General features: G+C 32.0%; 1 protein-coding gene across 1 annotated transcript in view; it reads right to left on the reverse strand.

Annotated features, from left to right (window-relative positions):
• LOC114324586 (uncharacterized) overlaps positions 1 to 23,488 on the reverse strand; it is a 237,691-nt gene that overhangs the window by 130,025 nt on the left and 84,178 nt on the right. The gene's annotated exons all lie outside the window — the stretch shown is intronic.

A 23,488-nucleotide genomic window follows, 5' to 3' on the forward strand; every position in this document is an offset into this window, starting at 1 on the left:
ATCGTTCGAGCTGTGGCTGTACAGAAGAGTTCTGAAAATATAGTGGAAAGAACACCTCACAAACAAAGAGGAACTGAGAAAGATGAATAAAGAAATGGAAATATTAAACACTACCAAAGCAAGAAAATTGGAATATCTCGGACATATTACACGTGGACATACAACTTCAAAAAGCAGAGAGATTCAAGGAAAGAAAAGCATAGGAAGACGCAGAATATCGTGGATGCGCAACCTGAGAGAATGGTATATATGTACATCAAATGAATTTTTCAGAGCAGCGGTCTCTAAAATCCGAATAGCTGTGATGATTGCCGACCCCCGTCGCTGAGATTGGCACTTAAAGAAGAAGATAATTTCTATAAAAAATATAAAAATGGTACATAAAAGGTTTTAGAAAAAAGTAATTAAAAAAACACAAACAATAACTACAGAAAAGCAATTCGAGGAACAAGAAATTCAAAGCAAAATATGAACAAAATAATACAAGATATTAGCATTCCAGCAGAAAAGTAATTGATAAAGATAACAATAAAAGAAGAAAAAATTTGTTTAAGAGCAATTATGATAATATGATATTACGAACAAATCTTGTTTGAAATACTTATGATCGGGCAAAGAAGAAAATATATAAAATACATAGAAAAGAGAAAAGATTGAATATCTTTACCAAACAACGTACCAAACAACGATTTCGACTAATGATAAAAAATACGGCCAAGAGCGTTCTGGCCAGAAGTATATAGTCCAGAGAAATAAAATTTTTCTCGTGACACATCCCCCTCCAGGCCGAAACCAAATTTTTTGAGTAGTATGGACATCTCTATTAATAACCTTTATGTTTCCTGAAGCCGATTTTGATGATATACATAGTTATAAACAAATGAAAATCAAAAAACGGTAAATTTTCGCTTTTTTCGTCTATAACCAAAAAGTTAAGCATTTTAAACAAATTTGAGAGTAAGAAACTCATAAATCGTCTAAAAAATTTCAATATGGCGTTCGCTGAATATGTCTATCCTTATTGGTTACTTAAAAAATTGCAAAATAAATCATAAATTTTGAGTTTTTATAAATATTCATAACTTATGTAAAAATTACCTTAGAACCTTCTGATTACACGAATTGCTGAGATTTCTGGTGCCTAAATTATATTTTAAATTTCAAAGCAATTGGTTAAATAGTTTAAAAGTTATTTAATTTGTGTATCCAAAATTCATTTTATTTGCAATAATAAGTCAGAAAATTATGAGGTTACAGTAAGACTTCTGACAGTTTATGGAAGAAGAACATTTATACTATCGACTTAATTAAAAAAATGACAAAAAGTAATTTCAAAAAGTGTAAAATTATTTTGCAAAAACACGTCGATTTTTTGCTTACTTATAAACAATTAGAATAACTTTTTAACCATTACCAGTAGAAAAATTATTTTTTCATATTTGGAAAGAATGAATTTTTATACACATTTAGAAAGAAAACAATTGTCCTAGGACAATAATTAAGGCCGAAGTTAGCCCCCCCCACCCCTTTTTTAATTCACATGTTTTTGCAAAATAATTTTGCAGTATTTAGAATTATTTTTGTCATTTTTTTAATTAAATTAATAGTATAAATCTTCTTCTTTCATAAGCTATCCAAAGTATTAGTATAACTTCATGATTTTCTGACTTACAGCGTTGCAAAAAAAATTAATTTGGAATAAACAAATTAAATACCTTTTAAACTATTTGACCAATTGCTTTGAAATTTACGGTATGATTTAAGCACCAAAAGTTTCAGCATTCCGTGAAATAAGAACGTTTTAAGTTAGTTTTTACATAAGTTATGAATATTTATAAAAACTCAAACTTTATGATTTATTTTGCAATTTTCTAAGCAACCAATAAGGATAGGCATATTCAGCAAACGCCATATTGAAGTTTTTTATACAATTTATGAGTTTCTTACTCTTAAATTTGTTTAAATTACTTAACTTTTTGGTTATAGACCAAAAAAGCGAAAATTTACCGTTTTTTGATCTTTATTTGTTTATAACTATACATATCATCAAAATCGGCTGCAGGAAACATATAGGTTATTAATATAGATGTCCATACAGGAAACATATAGGTTATTAATATAGATGTCCATACTACTCAAAAAATTTGGTTTCGGCCTGGAGGGGGTTGTGTCACCAACAGGGTATTATTTTCCTTATTTATCTGAACTAATAACAAAGTCCGAAATTTAGCTTAACGGCCCATTAATGTAGACTAGAATGGTTGACCTCAACAATAACTGTCTCCCAAAAAAAAGAAAAACACTAGAGAATGCAGCAAACCATGGCACAGTAAATCTGGCACTAACACACTTAAAACGTTCTTAAAGATTATTTGCAGACGAATTTACCAAAAACTTGATATAGGCATTGAAGAAAACCCTAATTGGATTCCTTAGAGGCGGAGGTTCCACAGAAGCTCTCATTGCATTCAATATACTAATACAGAGATGCTTGGATGTTATCCAAAATATGCACGTATCTTTCATAGATTACAACAAGGCTTTCGATCAAGTCTGTCGCCATAAACATTTAAGGAATGTCCTCAAAACACAACAAATAAATTATAATGACTTTGGAATTAAGAGGAAACAGTAGCGAGCAACAGGTAGCGAAAACGCGTTCCAAGATTGCGGCTGTAATTTTGAATATTTTTTTGAGATATTTGGCACACGTATTCGTAATATAATAAAGAATGGCGGTACAGAGCCCAATTTGAAAAATATATTAATATGTGGAAATTACTCTGTAATTAAATACAATATTAAAAAAACGAGCCTGTACCGCCATTAAGAAGAACAAATAAATACACTGTCTTTAAATAAACTTTTTAAACCGATGCCTAGACTTTGTGTCATTTTGGAACTACTAATGAAATAAAAAAATTTTAGTAGTTCCAAAATGGCACAAAATCTAGGCATCGGATAAAAAAGTTTATTTGAAGAAAGTGTATTTTTTTGTTCTTCTTAATGGCGGTACAGGCTCGTTTTTTTAATATTGTATTTAATTACAGCGTAATTTCCACATATTAATATATTTTTCAAATTGGGCTCTGTACCGCCATTCTTTATTATATTACGAATACGTGTGCCAAATATCTCGAAAAAATGGAAGGCGCTTTTGCTACCTGTTGATCGCTACTGTTTCCTCTTAAAACTAACGTATATTATAAGCTGCGGTACATATTCGCATTAATGAACACACTTCAAAAGAATTAAACGAACTAACAAAAACGATACGCAATCCCCTAGTGCTAGGACTGTGTTATTGTGGGAGAGACTAACTAGTGTTAGGTGTGGGAGAGACTGATAAATTTCATGTGAAAGTAGGATTGCACCAAGGCTCGGTGCTTAGTCCGTACTTATTCTCATTAGTTTTGGACCAGATAACAGCGAAACTACAGGGTAACATTCCATGGTGCTTAATGTATGCTGATGATGTCGTGTTAGTAGGAAATCATGAAAGAGACTTAGAACAAAAACTGGAACAATGGAGACAAGCTCTGGAGGAAAAAGGTTTAAAACTTAGTAGGACAAAGACAGAGTATTTGCAATGTTCATTTAAAGATGGAGTTACTACAAATAAAATGGTATCTTTGGATGGTAAACTGATTGTTAAAAGCAATAGTTTTAAGTACCTGGGATCGGTATTACAGAGTAATGGAGAAATAGATGGAGATACATGCAGTAGAATTAGGGCTAAATGGATGAAGTGGAAAGAAGCGAGTGGTGTGCTGTGTGACAGGAAAATTCCAATGAAGTTGAAGGGAAAATTCTATAAAACAGCCATAAGACTGGCTATGATGTACGGAACTGAATGTTGAGCAGTGAAAAAGAAAGAGGAACAACGAATGTGCATATGGTAGAAATGAGAATGCTTAGATGGATGAGTGGAGTGACAAAAAAGGATAAAATTAAAAATGAGTATATTAAGGGAAGTCTAGGTGTGGCACCAATTGATGCTAAAATGAGAGAGCGGTAGAGATGGTTTGGACATGTTCAACATCGAGACGCTAATCACCCAATACGAAGAATTGCTGAAGTGCAGATTCCTGGAAGGAGTAGGAGAGGAAGACCAAAGAAGACGTGGGGGAGACGATTAGGCAGGATATGTTAGTAAAGGGGTTTAATATTGATATGACCCAAGATATAATTGTATGGAGAAATGAAATTAGTGAAGCCGACCCCGCATAGTGATAAGGCAAAGATAATGATGATGATTATTAATCGTGACTATAAGGAACCACCAACACCAGAAGTGACGACAAACGAAGAAATAAACAGTTAGGAGAAAGAGGTAAAGGAAGCGTTAAATAAAAATCACTAAGAGAGAAAATAATAGCGAACAAACAAATATTAAAATTCATCGAAAACACATATGTATTCTGTTTTGTTCTATTTCAATCAAGCAGCCTATTACCTACGAAGAATGGAGATCAAACATCATAATACATCTCTTCAATAGATTCGGAATTTCATGCACCGATGCTAGATTTTTAATGAGGCACTTGCAAAAAAATACTAAAATTAAACAAACCGATATATTTGTGCTTCGTGGATCAAAAGATGACATTTGGCAGGGTAAAATGAAAGGACATAATTATTCACTTATTTTATGAAAGAGAGATATATCTGGTAATAATCGAAACCAACGAAAATATATACCAGACCAACACAATAAGAGTAAAAGTAGAAGAAGAATTAATTGACCCAATTCAGGCTGGCAATGGGATAAGACATAAGAAAAAAACTAAGAACAAAAAAAGTTAATTTCTCAAAGTCAAAATAATTTACAACGTATGCTAATATACAACTATTTTAATCTAATAATGTAAGAAAATTTAACATGTTAATGTTACAAAAAAGGCAAAATACGTGGTTGTAATAGCAAACCTACTAAGATGTGAAATAGAGGTGGATGGTCAGAAAAATAGTGATTGAGTTTAATTATCTGGGCATCACACTGTCTATCTACGGAATTGTCGAAAGAGAAGTTGAAGATCAATTGAAGAGAGCAAACAGAAAAAAAATATTGGGAAAGAAATTAAAGGCAGAATTTACAAAACAGCTGTTAGATAAATAATGGCATACGCAGCAGAAACAAGACACAGTGCTAACAAAAAGATACTAGAAAGAGCAGAGATGAAAACCCTTAGAAAAATTTATGTTAAAGTACTATGGCAGGGGTGGCCAAGCTCCTTGATAGTCCGAGCCATTTTTCAAAATTCTAATTTTTCGCGAGCCGCAATTAAACAATAAAAAGTGTAAAAATGGTATTAAATTTTTCTCTCAGTGATTGGATTTCACGAATTTTAAGATGAAATAAAAGGGTTTACATAGTTGTTTCAAATATGGAAATAATTCTTCAAGCAGCCTTGACTATTTCAGGATGCTTCGATTCTTCATCATCCTTCCATCTTTGTCTGGGACGGTCTATACTGATCTAAAGTTTGGTTTATCAAAAAACACTGTTCTTCCTTTCCTCTGATTTTACCACATGGCCTGCACATCTTATCCGGTTGGCTTTTATATATCTGACGATGTTTTCAGTACCATACGCAGTCACCAATTCAACTGTGCGGTACCACTCTCCTGTCAATTCATCTCTTTGAAGGCCAATTATCATTCTGAGAACTCTTCTTTCAAAAACCAGCAGCATATTTATTTCTCGCTGATGTAGAGTACATGTTTCACTTCCATATTTATGTAATAAATGAGCGAATAATTGACATGCACAATCTTAATTTAGATTGTTATTTCAGCAGCTTAGATCTTAATAATGATGATAGGGAGTATAATTCTCGATTCCACGCAGCTATCCTTGCTGAGACCTCTATTTACATGTGGTTGTCATCTGTGATTACCGCCCCTAGATATTTAAAATCTTTTTCTACTTCGAAGTTGTGGTCATTAATAGTTATGTCCTGCCTAACTCTTGGTCTTGGATTTTGGGTTACTAGCATGTATTTCGTTTTCTCTTTATTTATTCGAAGGCCCAGACTACCTGCTTCTTCCTTGATTTATAAAATCACCTCTCTCGCATCTCTTTTAGAATGAGCGACTGCACCTAGATTATCAGCAAAGGCCAACAATAGATTTGACCCTCGATTCGCGAAACCTTTATATTTGGTGTCAATAATTTAATGTAACACAGAAATTAAAAATAATTCGGGGACATTTATTGAGAGCCACAAATAATCCTTCAAGGAGCCACATGTGGCTCGCGAGCCACAGTTTGGCCACCCCTGTATTATGGTATAGAGCTAGAACTACAGATATAAGACAGACTTACAAAATAGAGAACATCAGGGATTGGGTAAGAAAGGCAAGGACAGAATTGAATGATCATATAAGCCGAAAGGCAATAAATAGAGTAGTAAAGGCGGTGAGAGGTGATTTCTCAATAGGAAGACGATCAGTGGAAAGAGCACGAAAACGATGGAACCACAATTTATTGGAGGCACATTGGCAAATTGCAAAACATATACAGTCATGTGTACATGAAAGAATATAAAAAAAATAAGAAGACGGGTAAAAAAGTATAAAAAACTAAATACTAATACATCAAAAATTAACAGACATAGAATATAAGAGCAGAGCGATCAATATGAAAAACATTTTATCTACTCTATATCATATTATGTATAAGTTTCTAGTTTGTGAAAACTGTTATTGTAGATAGCAGTGCGTGAAGTAACAATGTATTTTAAACGGGATTTACTTTTTCGCACTGTTTTTGACACACTTTCATATAATCAAATATCCTTAACTTTCGCGTTGTCATGGTGATGACATAATGAGCAATAAATTAAAACAAAAATTTTGACAGTTTTGTGGTTTGAAAGAAATTAGAATCTTTAAATGTCAAAGTTCTAAAAATTGTAGAATAGAAATGAATTCCAGTGACGAAGAGTTACAGTTTTTTATTTGTTTATCGTAGATAAAATATTGTATGAAACTGTGCGTGAAGTACTTTTTGCGAACTAACGCAATGTATAGCACTCGCTCCGTTGTCGCTCGTGCTCTAGACATCGCGTGCGTTCGCAAAAAGTATATTTCACGAACTGTTTCATAAATAACTATTTGTACACCTTCAAAATCGGTTATAAAAAAATGAACAATAGATTTGCAATAAAATAACAGTAAAAGCTAAAAAATTATATATAAGGAAGTACCTTTTTAATTTGTGTTTATGTATTGTCTATTTTCAATTGATGTCATGAATTTTTGATCATCAACGCACCATACTTGATACTTTACATCACTACTTTAATTAATTTCTGGTTTTATTTACGAAAAGGTAATGGAAAGTTGGCCCAATATTTAAATGTGTTGTCCGCATTTCTAAAAACGTTAACAATGTCACCAAATCATTTTTATATTCTTATAAATACCTTCTAATTGATTAGTTCCCATCTCAGGAACAAGTTAAGTGATGATTGCGGCAATTTTAAATTTTAAACTTATAGTTTTTACCAAACCTTAACTTTTATTTTCTAAAATATTATGAAAGTACTAATTTCGTTTAGATTTAGATTTTAGCGCGCACACAATAGTTAATTAGGCACAAATCCATATTAAGCAGAATAAAAACTTGACACATGTGAGTCCCATAACAGCGCGAGTCCCACAAGGGACTGTAGTGGGGTCTGTCCTCTACACTGCCGACCTGCCTATTTCACTACAACAATAGCTACATTTTAGAGCTCCATTCCCGGGAAACTCCCGGGACAAATTTCCCGGGAAATCAGTAAAAAATGAAAATCCCGATTCCCGGGAATTCTTACAGATTTCCCGGGATTTTTTTTAATATTTTATTTTAAATTATGAGCGGATATATTGCTAACTCGAGTGTCATAATAAAGTTTGGACGAGAGTTGTGCAAGCTTCATCAACAGTGTTTCCATCACGCTATTCATCTTGAGGTTTTAGATGTTTTATTAAAAAAAAAATGATGGTGGTCGTTATGACAGTGAATGTGACTCTCCCACAAAAATAAAAATAAAACCGAAGAAAGTTTTAATCATTCAGAAGTAGAAACAGTGAGACTCGCCATTAAGCAACACAATTCTTCAAAATTAACACTATCAAATCGTATACATTTTGATGCGATATGTTCAAAACAAGGACAATACTGAAAACAGACATTTGCCACTATCTAATGATAGAACAATAAATCAATTAGGTAGTCAGTGATTTGATAAAATTTTTATTTTCAAAGTGATACGGACTTATCAGTGTCATCGGATAGTCGGATACCAATACTGATGATTTGAAAAAAAGAGTTATTATCTGCAATTGAGTCTGCCATAGCTGTGCTGTGCGTACTCAAAAGAATTCAAATAATGATGATCTTGATCTTGAACATGTCATTAAACAAGAGCTCGAGCTGTATGATAATTCAAATCAGCTGACCGGACATTTAAAAAATTACTTACTGCACTAAAAAGCATCAGACTTATGTACAATGTACATCAACAGAAAGCGAACGTGCGTTTTCAATTTCAGCAAATTTCTGTACAAAAATGAGCCAGCTGAAAGATCAAATACTGAACCATTTATGTTTTCTTAAAACATATTTCAATAATAAAAACAAGGAAAATACAGATTAAACACAAAATAATTTTTCTATTTTTAAAATTTCTTTTAAAATTTTGAATTTTCTTTTAAATATTTGAATTTTTCTAAAAAATTTTAAAATCAAATTTATACCATTTTATATTACTTAATTGCGTTTAATTTTGATTAAAAATTTAAAAAACAATTTATTCTTTTTATTTTAAATTTCTCGACACCCGGGAATTCCCGGGAAATCTAAATTACCGACTCCCGATTACCGGGAAATCAAAAGGGGCCAGGAAAATGGAGCTCTACTACATTTACATATGATACGACCAGCTTATCCTCCAACAAGAATCCACACATCGCATCAGAACTCCTGCAAAATAACATACATAAGGTCGAAAAGGTGAACAAATGTGGATACATGTAACATTTACAACCCGTAGAGTAACCTGTCCACCTGTGCGTATGTATGTATGTATATTGTATATAGCGTTAACAGACCTTTTAGGCCCATTGTTAGATAGATAATTTCCATCGTTTTCTGTTCTTCTCAGCTTCCAATCTTGATTCCCAATTCACTGATGACGTCTTCCTTTACTGCATCTCTCCATTTCCTTCTTGGTCTTTCTTTTTGGCCCTCAGGTGCTCTCCAACCAATGTTGTTGACTTGTCTGCCCCCCTGCATGTATTAACCGCAAACAGATACCATACAAAGATGATATAAAGTACCTTGAGATGCATCTGGATGTAAAACTGGCATGGAAAAACACATATTTTCCAACAGAACTTGATCATAAAGTGAGACATATATACTGGATAATAGGAAAACAATCCCAAAATAAATCGAGATGCAGATATAACTTATGTAAAGGAATAAAAATTACATATCGAATAAAAAAATGCAAGGGCCGATTTCGGGAACACCCAAATCACCAAGCAAGGAATTTGATGCAGAAACGTATGATGCATAATATGTAGGTTAAAACTTAAAGTGCCTAGTGATCTACTATAAGTAGACTCTATTCCACGAACATACGCCTGTTTTGGATTACTTCGACAACGAATATTTTACTGTGCACAATAAGAAGAACGAAAGTAAATTGCAAATTACATTGTTGTTTATTGGAATAATTATTAGCGCCATTTACTTTCGTACTTCTTATGTTGCACAGTAAAATATTCGTTGTCGAAATAATTCAAAACAGGCGTATGTTCGTGGAATGGCCCATAAACAACAAGTGCAGTACAAATCATGTTTTTTCCACAACCAATAGTAGTTCAATAAACTAACATTAAGAGCAGCATATTAATGTATACAGAGTTGGGATAAAGTATGGAACCAATCAAATATCTTTGAAATGAAAGGAGCAATATTTATGAAACTTTGCATACAAGTACAGTAGCCTAATGAAATAAAAAAAAGTCAAAATGTAAATTCGTACAGGTTAAAACAAATTTTATATCAAAGTTTAGGTGGGTACAAAAGATATTTTCAAGAAAGTATCCAAATCATACAAGGGGATCATTGTTTAAATAATTAAAAAGGGGTCATTTTTGCAAAAAAAATACTTTTTTAACTGCTGAGGTAATTCACTTATTAATGAAGGTCAATGGGATTCTTTTCTGCAAAGCTGAAGGGTAAATATTTCACATAAGACTTACTATATTAAATTTGACCCCCTATTTATTTAAATAATTGTATGTAAAACATTAAAAACAAATTTGCAAAAAAATATTTTTAGCGTTTTAGATAAGCACTATAAAATACCTTGTTTTACAGATTAAGTTGCACTATGTTACCGGTATTAAGTAAAAAAAAATTGGTCGGAAAATATTTAATATTTTTTGAGATATTGAATTTGTTTATTAAATGTTACTATATTTTCAATTGCAAAAACGCGGTTGTTGCCAAAGAAATATTCACCTGCTTAAGATCTCATTATTTTTATTTTTATGTATATTTTCGATAAATGTATTGATAAATTTAAATTTAAGTTAAACTCCCCCCTAAAATGGCATTTGAAAATTATTCAAATTTGTTTATAATTTGTTTTTTTAATAACGTCGCGGGGATTAAGTATTTTGAAATTCCGTTTCGATAATTGGGTTCCTGGGAATTTTTTACTCATTAACAAAATTTTTTTGTCGTTTTTTCTTCCTCTTTTTTTTTCTTGTAGTTATATTACTACGGGCCCTTTAAGGGCTAAATTTTATTAAGAATATCGAATCTCTAAGTTGTAGATTGTAGAGCTAAAAATATTAAGATTTAACTAAAATATCTTAAATAAAATGTGGCTACTTACTGAGTTACAGGGTGTTTTATTTAAAAATTTAAAAATTATTGTTGCCAAGTACTTTAAAACTATTTGACGTATCCTTATCATACTTGGCAGAAAGTATGGCTATTATACACCCTACTAAATTGTGATTAATAATAAACGTTTCTAGCTAGTTCCAGAGGCGTACGACAGGGGATAGTGAATGATTGACCCTTCCCAAATTCTACGCCACTGAGTGAATTACTATTTTAGCGAAATTTTTCGATTCTCCAATACTTTGTATGTAAGTAGCTTTATTGGTATCGATAAAGTCATCAGTTTGAGAGATATTGGAAGTTTAAAATGAATGAATGAATGAATCAAAATAACTATGCCGTTTCATTTTTAACATCCAATATCTCGAAAACTAATGACTTAATCGTTACCAGTAAAGAGTATATTATTTACTTAGAAAGTATTGGAGAATCGAAAAATTTCGCTAAAATAGTAATTACCTCAGTGGCGTAGAATTTGGGAAGGGTTAACCATTAACTATCCCATGTCGTACGCCTCTGGAAGTAGCTAGAAACTTTTATTTATCACAGTTTAGTAGACTGTATAGTACCCACACTTTCTGCCAAGTATGATAAGGATACGTCAAATAGTTTGAAAGTACTTGGTAAAAATAATTTTGAAATTTTTAAATAAAACACCCTGTAACTCAGTAAGTAGTCACATTTTATTTAAGTGATTTTAGACCAATCTTAATATTTTTAGGTATAGAATCTACAACTTAGAGATTCGACATTTTTAATGAAACTTAACTCTAAAAGGGCCCATAGTAATATAATTCCAAGAAAAAAAAAGAAGAGGAAAAAAAGACAAAAATATTTGTTAATTAGTGAAAAATTACCAGAAACCCAATTATCGAAACGGCATTTCAAAATATTTAATACCCGTGACGTTATTAAAAAAACAAATTACAAACAAATTTGAATAATTTTCAAATGCCATTTTAGGGGGAAGTTTAATTAAAATCTGAATTTATCAATACATTTATCGAAAATATACATAAGAATAAAAATAATAAGATTTAATACAGGTGAATATTTCTTTGGTAACAACCGCGTTTTTGCGATTGAAAATAGAATAACATTTGATAAACAAATTCCATATCTTAAAAAATATTAAATATTTTTGGACCAATTTTTTTTTATTAATACTGATAACATAGCACAACTTCTCCTGTAAAATCAGATATTTTATAGTGCTTATTTAAAACGCTAAAAATATTTTTTTGCAAATTTGTTTTTAAAGTTTTATGTATAATTATTTAAATAAATAGGGGGTCAAATTTAATTTGGTAAGTCTTATGTGACAGATTTAGCCTTCAACTTTGCAGAAAATATTACTATAGACCTTCATTAGTAATTGAATGACCTCAGCAGTTGAAAAAGTAATTTTTTTGCAAAAATGACCCCTTTTTAATTATTTAAACAATGATCCCCTTGTATGATTTGGATACTTTTTTGAAAATATCTTTTGTACCCACCTAAACTTTGATATAAAATGTGTTTCAACCTGTACGAATTTACATTTTGATTTACATGTAGTGTAATTTTATTTTACTAGACTACAGTGACTCAAAAGGCATCTGATGCCATATTTTTTGTTACTACTCCACTTCCGGATTCACCGGAAATCCCCTTAACTTCTTTACTTTAAATGGGACACCCTGTATATTTTAGCAGATTTTAAAAGAACTTGTTATTTTTAATTCATAAATACCAAGTTTGGGAGAAAAAACTATTAAAACAAGAAATAAATCTATTTACAGTTAAAAAATAAGTTAATTTATTTACGTTAGACCAATGATATTAAAAATAAAAAAAAATAATTTCAAATGTTTAAAATGTTTGCTTTTCACCTGACAACTGCAAGCCTATAAATAAATTCGTGAGTCACTTTTTGCAAGATTTCTCCTCGTATTAGTTCACATTCATCAATTATTCTTTGTCTCAAATTCTGCAAGCATGTTGGTCGCCTAACGTAAATACGTGATTTTAGATAACCCCAAAGAAAAAAAATCTAACAGGTTGAGGTCCGGAGAACGAGCGGGCTATATCCTACGTCCCGGATCCTCTACGTCCAATCCATCGATTTGGAAAATTCACTTCCAAAAAATGAAAATTCACCATAACCGATTATCATTAATATTTCAATACGATATTTTTCACTTAAATGAACCATTTTTAATATAACTTTTTTCTGTCAATTAGTTCAGTAACAGTTTTACCTACTATACTAAATTCAAATAAGTCATGCAGTGCATGTAAACAACAATTTTAGTATACAGTATAGATGGTACTCGTTTATTTCCTACTACGTTGTATTAATACAAAAAATTATCTACAGACACTTTTTAACAAATTTTTACTACCAAATTTGGTATGTATGAATTAAAAATAACAAGTTCTTTTAAAATCCGCAAAAATATACAGGGTGTCCCATTTAAATTAAATAAGTTAAGGGTATTTCCGGTGAAGCCGGAAGTGGAGTAGTAACAAACAATATGGCAACAGATGCCTTTTTCGTCACTGTACTTGCATGCCAAGTTTCATAAATATTGTTCTTTTCGTTTCAAAGATATTTGCTTGGTTCCATATTTTATCCCAACCCAGTATGTTTGCCACATGTTAACAGGTCATCATCATCATCATCTGGTTAACAGGTTAACCAACATAAATATTACTTAATGCTTACTTTGTAAAAAATGTAGATTGTAAGAAAGCACCATACTTGATACTTTACATCACTACTTTAATGAACTTCTGGTTTTATTCACGAAAAGGTAATGGAAAGTTGGCCCAATATTTAAATGTGTTGTCTGCATTTCTATAAATGTTAAAGATATCACCAAATAATTCTGATAAATACCTTCTAATTGATTAGTTCCCATTCAAGGAACAAGTTATACAAAAGTGATCATTGCCGTTTATGGAAATTTCAAACTATAAACTTGACAGTTTTTCCCAAACTTTTAGTTTTATTATTTTATTATATTACCGTTTCCTTTCTATAATAAAATTTCGTTTAGATTTGGATTTCCGCGTACAAACAATTGTTAATTAAGCACAAATCCATATTAAGAAGGATAAAAGGTTGACACAGGTGTTCGATGATTGAGTGAATGCCTGTTTGTGGCATGCATTGGAATTTTCTTCGGCCGTTATATTGATTTTTTAATATTACTCAATTAAACAATGTCCGTATTCTTGACATCATTATTATTTCTTTTTTTTTTCAGATAATTGCTTCTCTCTATCATAAATTGCTGCATTATTTAGTGTTACTGTATATTGTTCTGAAGCTATTTTATTAACTTTAATTTTATTATTTTCAACCTGTATAGGTCTGGATCCCGCGTATGAAAAAAAAGTTGATTAATAGCAAGCTGAAAATTTGTTAATAGCTTAAGGGGTCTAGTCGGATAGACTTTGATATATGGGAACACTGGAACAGGGGCAATTTTAATTGGGGAACAGGTTAAAAATTTGGAACGGTCAGACCACAAAAACGGCACATTTATTTTGTCCGACAGAACAGACTTAAACTCTCTGAACAGAGATTAAACTCTCATGCAAAAATTCCACTCATTAAAACGCCCATTTGGTGATAAATGGCAGTCTGATTTTTGCATGAGAGTTTAATCTCTGTTCGGAGAGTTTAAGTCTGTTCTGTCGGACAAAATACATGTGCCGTTTTCGTGGTCTGACCGTTCCAAATTTTTAACCTGTTCCACAATTAAAACTTCCCCTGTTCCAGTGTTCCCATATCAAAGTTTGTCCGACTAGACACTCTTAAGCTATTAACAAATTTTCAGCTTGCTATTAATCAACTTTTTTTTTTATACGCGGGATCCAGACCTAGTAGACAGCAGAGTTATGTTTAGTATTTCCAATGTAATAATTACTGTGGTTAATCGCATTATATATTAATTTCCAAAGTTGTTACTATAGTTCAACGTGTTAACAAAATAATGATAATATTTTTGTCACGTTTTATATTGCCTTGCTTAAAGGCATATGTTCTATAATATACAGTATGTCCAGAAATACTACTACCCATCACACTGCCAGAAGTAATAGCAGATTTAAAGGAAATGAAAAACCATCCATCGCTTAATGATGATAGACTCGTTATTAAGAGAATCAAAGCAGAAGAAAAAATACTATTAAAATCAGTAAGCTAACTGTTTTACCTATGAGTACGATTCCAAAAGACTGGAGCAATCCAGTAATAGTTTTTTACATTAGAAAAGTGATACTGCTAACTTTAAAAATCTTGATGAAGAGAATACCACCTAAATGACCATTTGCATACCACAAAGATAATAATTGAAAAGAGCATTGTGTACTTTCTGTAAGAAATTTATTAAGTGTTGTTACACCGCTGTTAGTAAAATAATTTTTACCTTCAAAATTTGTTTATTTCCATCGAAAACTTGTACCCAGGAAATCCCGTGTAGCAAACATCAAAATGCAGTTTTTTCAAACTAATAGAAATTTTGAAGTTGTCCTCACCAACTCTCTGGTAGGCATTGCAATTACAAGTTGAATGTAGTTAGTAAGAAGTTAGGATCCACCCAGAGTGGACGCTGCTATTAATTTAAATTATTAATTCTTAGTTTGTATTTCGCGGACTAGTGTAAATTGGACAGAGAATAGGAGGTTTAAATATATAAACTCTACGAAAGAACTTTGAACAAAAATCTTAATTTAGTAATACATAGTAACAAAGTTAGTCATTAAACTACATATTGCTAATAGACCGGGGCGGATTTGTGAAAAAACGTCTATTGTTGGATGTGCGAGGTGGCATTTGAATTTTAGCAGGACAACTTCAACAATTATAATTGACTTATGCTCCTTCTCAAATATGTCCGGAACATTAATAAAAAATTAAAATATTTATAAATTTCGAAAAACAAATGTGCTTATAACTTTTAAACGATTCATTTTACAACAAAGTCGTACAAAAATAAAATAAAGATAATTGAATTTTGTATGATAAACGACCGGTTAAAAATGTCTTAAAGTATTACCCCTTCTGCAAAATAGCAAAAAATACCAAATGAGGGGGCAAAATAAGCCTGTTTTTATTCAATGTTTTTCAAACACTTTGGTTGCACTTAGAACTTTCGTAATTCGCTTAGAAAATTCTTACAACACACTTAAATCGTCCACCAAATTTCATTAAAATCGACCTGATAGATTTTGCAGAATAATTTTGCAATCTAAATTTTTTTAAAAACTTTCTGAAGAAAAAGTAGATCATTTAGAAGTTTGCCAATTTGTTTACATATAAAGATGTTCTCTGCCTATCTATTAGAATTAAAATAGGATTATTTAAGCGGCCTCAGCACTGTTTTAAAATTATAAATAATTTTTGGCTTATAAACAAATACAGTGGGGACGTTTGCGTTGGCATAAATTCATTTTCTCGAGAATAGGCATCTCTGGAGATATATCTCAAAAAGGTCGATTTTTATTTTTAAATTCTAATTTTTTGGTATAATATATTATTATATCATACTAGTGACGTCATCCATCTGGGCGTGATGACGTAATCGATGATTTTTTTAAATGAGAATAGGTGCCGTGTGATAGCTCAATCGAAAGGCTAGTTAATTTTGTATTTACTAATATAAACATTAACATAATTATTTATAGAGGGTTTAAATTAAAAAAAATGAATTAAATTAATTCCAATATTTAGATTGCGTCATCACACCGAGATGGATGACGTCACTAGTATGATATTTACGCCAAAAAATTATAATTTAAAAATAAAAATCGATCTATTTTAGGATTTATCTCCAGAGTCGCCATTCTCAAGAAAATGAATTTAGTCCCACTCAAACGTCCTCACTGTATTTGTTTATAAGCCAAAACATTGTTTATAAATTTAAAACAGTGCTGAGGCCCCTTAAATAATCCAATTTTAATTCTGTAAAGTGTGTTTGGTAGGTAGAGAACCTCTTTATATGTAAAAAAATTAGCAAATTTCTAAATGGTCTACTTTTTGGTCAGAAAGTTTTTAAAAAATTTGAACTATTTTAAAAAATTTAGATTGCAACATTATTATGCAAAATCTATTAGGTCGATTTTAATGAAATTTGATGGACGGTTTAAGTATGTTGTAAGAATTTTCTAAGCGAATTATAAAGATTCTAAGTGCAACCAGAGTGATTGAAAAACATTGAATAAAAACGCTCTTTTTGGCCTCCTTATTTTCTATTTATTGCTATTTTGCAGAAAAGAAAATAATTTAAGACATTTTAAACCAGTCGTATATTATACAAAATTCAATTTTCTTTATTTTCTTTCCCTACGACTTTGTTCCAAAATGAATCGTTTTAAAGTTATAATCAATGAAAATAGAAAAAAAACGATATTTTTCAAAATTTTTAAATATTTTAATTTTTTTATTAATGGTCCGGGCATATTTGAGAAGAAGCATAAGTCAATTATAGTTATTGAAGTTGTCACCTAACTTTATCTGCAAAAATCCGAATGCCACCTCTCACATCCACCTCAAAACAGATCCGCCCTGGTCTATAATGCTTGTATTTTTTTATTCCCACTTTATTAGGAGGTCCTTCGAATTGTAATTTATTACATTGCTTATTACGCTCCAAACTCTAAATGGTAGTAAGATCACCATCCTAATTTATGGATCTACATTTTTGTTAAACCAATCTTTTACCAAGTACAACTCGTCCTTGCATTTATCGTTTACGAGAAAGCTTTTGATTCTGTAAAGTTTGAAACAGTTCTGTAAGCATTAAAGCACAGAATAATATACTATTATAGGTATACGTCACTAATCAAAAACATCTATGATAACGCTAAATCAAAGTAACGACTACACGAAAACAGAAAAATACGAGGAGTAAGACTTTAAGACAATATTTCACCAAAAATGATTGTTCTCGGTAACTCGCGATATTCGCTTAAAACTCTGTCTGAGAGAGCAGCATTAAAACTTTAAGAAAAGTAAATTTTTGACAAATCTCGTAATTAGCGTAAATATTAATAATAGTACAGTATGCGCCAAAACAAACGACACTGAAAAACTAAAGCTTTATTTAACATGAAAAATTAAATAACAACATTTCAAATATTGCGAATTTTAAGTTTTTCTTCCATACAATATGTGTTCAAATTGCTCGCCATTTCATTCCAAGCAGTACTCATAACGCTTAACAAGATTGCTTAGCATGTTATTAAAAATAGGCTGCTGCATTCTTCTGAAAAAGGTCAAAATTTTTTCACGGTGTTCATCAATAGTTGTCGGTGGGCAGTGGCGGCTGGTCAGGGTCGGCAGGGTCGGCAGTGCCGACCCACACATTTATGGACACATTATAGATTTTTTTAAATATATAAGTTAATCAGAGTTGATGATATTCGTTTCTGTGAAATAAAAAAAATATCTGTGAGATAATACAGACTAAATTTTATTCATTGTTTTTAAAAGAATTCGAACGATCTGATACGTTAAGTGATCCCTGTGCGCTGTGCGTAAGAGACTTTTCAAATTAAGGATCCTAGTCAGCCATACACCCGACTGCGATTGTGTGAATTCATGGCCCGCTTCGGCTAGCCGTACTCAGTTGAGCATTTGCTTGTAATAAGACGCTATGGAATATTAGCCGATAGGCAACCAATTATACATTCCCCGTATTTATTTGAATGACAAGTACGGCAGAAAAACAATCTGCCGAGCACAGCGGTGATCTGCAAACGGCAACAAAACACGTACTTGGACGTTGAGATTTAATTTGGACGTTGAGAGGTGACTCATATTTGTTTGCAGAAATTGCTTGAAAATAACTCATTTAAGAATATTTGAGTTATCCTCCCACTCAAAAAGGTCCGGAACATTGTTTAAATAATCAAAATATCAAAAAATAAAGGAAAAATTCGATTTTTTTCTTCATTTTTTGATTATAACTTTAAAAGTATTCATTTTCGAGAAAAGTTGCACCGACATAAAAGTTGCGTAATTAAATTTTCTACAATAAAGGATTAGTTAAAAATTTTAAAAATTGTCACCCTTGTTGCAAAATAGCAATAAATGCGAAAAAATCATAAAAAACAAGTATTCGCATTTTACGTTTTTCAACCGTTTATACTACACTTAAGACCTTCATAGTTTTACCCAGAAAAACTACATCATATAATAAAAAAATACTGTGAATTTCATTAACATCGGTTCAATAGATTTTGCAAGATAAATTTTGCACTCCAGCTTTCGCAAAAAAATTAATTTTTTCAAAATGTTGCAGAACTGAAAATAAAGCAGACAGCAAGTTGAATTTATTTTTACGTATAGAAGAATACCGTACCTTTCTTCTATAATTAAAAAAATTCAACTTGCTATCTGCTTTATTGTCAGTACTGCAACATTTTGGAAAAACTAATTTTTTTTGCAAAAGCTAGATTGCAAACTTTATTTTGCAAAATATTTTGAATCGATCTTAATGAAATTTACACTATTGTTTTATTATATCATAAAGGTTTTCTGGTTAAAATATGAAGGGCGTAAGTGTTAGCATAAATGGTTGAAAAACGTAAAATGCGAATACTTATTTTTTATGTTTTTTTTCGCAATTATTGCTGTATTGCAACAAGGATGACACTTTTTAAAATTTTTAGCCAATCCTATATTGTAGGAAATTTGGTTACCCAACTTTTATGTCAGTGTAACTTTTCTCAGAAGTGAATACTTTGAAAGTTAAAATCAAAAAACGAAGAAAAAAATCGAAGTTTTTCTTAATTTTTTGACATTTTGATTATTTAAGCAATGTTCCGGACCTTTTTGAGCGGAAGGATAACTCAATTATTGTTTACAAGGAATTTTTAAAATATCTATTAGACAAGTTCATTAAAAATTATCCATCATTCTTTATTCAAATAAAATAAGAAAATGGATTAACAGTTTTATATGCTGATCTAAATATTTTCGGAAGGTGGGATAAGTTACAAAATATGTTTAATTTTATATACTGCAATTCATTAGGTACAACAAACTGTTCCCGAATTTAATAAATTATTGTGCTCAAATGTGGGCAAATTCTGCCTCAAATGAACGGGATTTCTCTTGTCTCAAAAAAGTCAAAACGTATTGTCGAAACACCATGAAACAAGAGAGAATGTCAAACTTGTCTCAAATGTCAATAGAAAAAAACTTTTAAAACCTCTCCAAAACAATAATAAATTTTACAATAACGTTATAACCCATTTTGCTACTTCGAAACAACATAGACTAGAGTTAATTTATAAACAGGTTTACAAAAAAAAACAAAAAAAAATAAAAAAAAAATAAAAATTAAAAATCTTCTATGAAATTGAAGCCTTTTAATTAGATGGCATACCTATCTGAGGAGAAAAAACCTTGCCGACCCTGTCCCTAAAGCCACAAGCCGCCACTGCCGGTGGGTTGTCTGTAAAAACGGCTTGTTTCAGCATACCCCATACGTAAGCATCAATAGTTGTTAGATCAAGTGGATGAAATTGATTGGCAACCATTAACAAACTAGGTCCATTTGATCGTCCATTCCCATATGAGCGGAAATAATACTCAATAATAAATATTTTTTCTTGCGTTGTAAGCACCATTTCGAATCTTTTTGACAGTTTGTTAGAATAAACAATGTTTAAAAATACCATGACAACTATTGTCACTTGCTTCATATGACGCGATTATATTTCATAGGCTTATTGATTTCAGTGTCCCTTGTTTTGGCGCATACCGTACCATACAACAAACAGACACTAACAAATATCTTAGACAAGAAATCAAAATAAGCAGAGACAATAAAATACATGAAATACAAAGGCGAATAGGATTGACGTGGGTAGCATTTTGCAAACCCAGCCACATTCTAAAAAGTACAATTCCCATTTGTCTCAAGCGCAGGATATATAACCAATGTGTTGTGCCCATAAAATCTTGTGGAGCAAAGACTTTAACACGTCACACAACAAGGCGTGAAACCTGCAATGCTAGACGTGAGCCATCGAGACCTCATAACAAACCAACAAATCAGGCAAAGATCAGGAGTTCAAGACGTAATACAAATAATCACGCTGCTAAGTGGAAATGGGTAGGGTACTTAGCTAGAACACAAGATGAACAGTGGATAAGACAAACCATGGAAAGGAGGTCCAGATACTATAACAGAAGTCCAGGACGACCACGAACTAGATGGAGAGATCTTACAACGTAATAGGAGCAGACTGAGTAATAGAGCAACGTAAAGAATTGAGTGAGGCCTATGTCCAGCAGTGTACCCGATGAGCCGATTGATGATTATTTGCAACGTACTGGTATTCTATCTCTCTTTCCATTAATCACAATTAATTTTAGCTATTAGCGATATAATTAAAAATAACCAATATTAATTCCGTTAAACAATGAAATAAATGTACATAATATATATGTCTCGTATAACTATTAATCGTGTAATTACTAGTTGTTCATACATCTTCTGGCATGTACTGTAATATTTCACACAGTTAATTAAAATTACTTCAATAAAATATATAATGAGAGTCATTTATAATTTTCATCATAGTAAAAAAACGTTAAGCGTTTGTTATTTGCAACTTCTGCATCTATGTTATGTATGCATATATAATTATTTTAAGATGTGTCTTTAAGAAGTAGAACTTGTATGACGCATGAAGCACCTCTTCTTGTCCTCGTTCCATTCAATATTGTTTGTTTAAACAGAATGCATAATTACGTGCGAAAACAACACGATTTTTAATTGAAAGTAGGAATTTTTAGTTAGCGACGATTTCCAATCTAGGAATAAGTATCCGTACGGTCACTATTCATATTATTTTATTTTAAATATTATATTTGTTTGGGAATCAATGCACAAGGAAATTTATTTCCAGTAGTCAACTATATACCAAAAATGGCAAAAGTTTTTATTTAAAAATTCTTTATAAAAGGTATATTGATTTAAAATTAAAGGGAAAGTCCCAGTGGTTGGCTGTATCTTCTTCTTCTTCTACGGCACTATAGCCCAAATTGAGCCTTGGCCTCCTTTATTTTTTGCCTCTACCCTTGCTTGTCTGTGGCTGCTCTTCTCCATACATGGACTCCTAAAAAAGCTTGTGCGTCGCTGTTTACTGTGTCTTCCAAGCGTTTTCTTGGCTGTCCAACCGGTCTAGCCTGACAGGGTTGCTTCCTTATAAAGTTGTTAAAGTTCGTTGTTGTATCGACTCCTGAAGATTCTGTTTTCCCTCACAGGTCCTAGTATTCTTCTCAGTACTTTCCTTTCGAATGTGTCGAGTTTGTTTTTGGATGTTTCTTTCAGGACCTAATAGGCTTCACTACCATAGCATGTTATTGGTCGAATTAAAGTTTTATAGATTCTCATCACTGTATTTCGGTGCACACTTTAAGACCGAAATATATGGGAGAGGGCAAAACAAACTCTGTTTGCCTGCGTTATTCTCTTCCGTATTTCTCCGTTTTCTGATCCGTCGGCATATATTTCTACTCCCAGGTATGTAAACTTTCCAACCGTTTCAATGCCATCTTCATGTGTAATGTTTTGTGGGACTATATTTCTTCTCGTCTGAGTCATTATTTTTGTTTTTTCTGCGTTAATTTCCAAACCTAACATTTTTGTTTGTGTTTTTAACTCTGCGTATGTTTCCTGTGCTCCTGTTGATGTTCTACTCATAATATTAATATCATCGGCATAAGCGGCCAGTTAAACCGTTCGGTTGGTCACTCCGCCTGTGGTGACACACTCCGCTTGTGGTCAGGAGTCACCACTGCCGGTCCTAAGTCTGGATAAAGGAGGAAGGTTGGGCAGTGGACTGACAACCCACTCCCGGAAAAAACACACTGTTACGAAACCTGAACATTTGCCTCGGAATACAGGATGGTTGGCTGTATACCATAGTTATAAAACTTACATGAAATAAAGCATCAGAACGTTTTCGATCTAATCAGATCATCATCAGTGACATTCTGCGAGTAATTGAAACTAGCCCACTAGTTGAAATTAAGACTTCAATATCACATGATTTTTGATTAAAATTTAAATTTGTAAAGCAGCACCAGGTCGATAGTGACAGGTTTTTATAATTAAACAGCAGCATGGCTTCCCTGCTTGAATAAACGAAAGTGGTACTTATCAGTTTGACTGACATTCGGTCTGTGCCAGTCAAACTGATAAGTACCACGTTTGTTTGTTTGAGCAGGGAAGCCATGTCTTTAAGTATAAAAATAAACAAGACACGTTGAATGTTCGAGGACCACTCCCAAATCATGATTTGGGAATGCTCCTCGTGCCTGCTTATTTCTAGTGCTTCTTTGTTGTGCTTATATTGTAGACAGTTGTGTCTCAGATTAGCGAATCGACTATACAGGGGTCACCAATTATATTCTCTGAGAGTCCGTTTCGAAAACCTATGACACTTCCGGGGTCCGGATTAATGTTGCCTCTGTCTGGTTGTTTTGATTCGGATTCTTTGCGGATTCTTAACAAAAAGATAAATCAGAAGGGCGCCATGCGAAATTTTTGAGAAGAAAATGTT

This window comes from Diabrotica virgifera, chromosome 6, assembly GCF_917563875.1.
Source record: "Diabrotica virgifera virgifera chromosome 6, PGI_DIABVI_V3a".
In the NCBI taxonomy this organism is placed as follows: domain Eukaryota; kingdom Metazoa; phylum Arthropoda; class Insecta; order Coleoptera; family Chrysomelidae; genus Diabrotica; species Diabrotica virgifera.